A 934-nucleotide genomic window follows, 5' to 3' on the forward strand; every position below is an offset into this window, starting at 1 on the left:
TGGGAGGTATTCTTCCAACTTTATTCAAGGTGCTATCCATCATTTAGGACTTACCTGAGCCATATACTATTGAGACAAGACAAAGAGCCAATACCAGAACTCACCTAGCCAGTGGTCAACAACGGACAAGTACTTGTCTTAGAGGATACAAAAATAATCAGAACGTTTTAATATATATATATATTTAATCGATTTCAGAGAGAGTAAAGGAGAAACATTGATTGGCTGCCTCCTGCACGCCCCCTACTGGGGATAGAGCCCAACCCCGGGCATGTGCCCTGACCAGGAATGGAACCGTGACCCCACAGGTCGAGGCTCAACCATTGAGCCACCTGGCAGGGCCAGAATGTCCTAGCTTTTTATGAACAGTTCCCCTGGGTTTGTTTTTCCTGTGAGAACTGGGCGATTTGAGGGCGGGGTGAGGGAAGGGGTTGGTCCAGCGAAATTAGAGTGAGTTTGTTCTGGGCAGTACCCTTGTCCCACCCAGACTAAGTGACCGCGCGGTGTGTTTTAACGTCCACGAGGCTGAGGCTCGTTTATCTCTCACGGAACGCTAACAGGTTACCCGAGGCTCGCCGTGGAGAGACTGTTAGAAATTAACGCGCCAGTCTGGCTGATCGGACGTGATTGGGAAATAGCGGCGATTTTGACGTGCGGTCACTGGCCCCTGTGGACCACCCCGCCGGGTCCGTCCTTCCCATGCACGTGTACCTCCCTGTCACCCGAGTCACCCCCCCCCCCCCCCCGGGCCCCCAGATTCCCTCTCCTCCTTCTGCGCAGGCGCAAGGAAAGCTCCGCATCACCCCACCCTTCGCGCAATAGGGCATCTTCAGCCAATCAACACCCGCTTTGGGCGGGTTGCGCTGGGTGGAGGGTGTCAGTAGAGGGTGGCCTCTTGAGAGACACGGATTCTGGCCAATCATCAGAGGCCGTC

This window comes from Myotis myotis, unplaced genomic scaffold (assembly GCF_014108235.1).
Source record: "Myotis myotis isolate mMyoMyo1 unplaced genomic scaffold, mMyoMyo1.p scaffold_m19_p_9, whole genome shotgun sequence".
NCBI lineage: Eukaryota > Metazoa > Chordata > Mammalia > Chiroptera > Vespertilionidae > Myotis > Myotis myotis.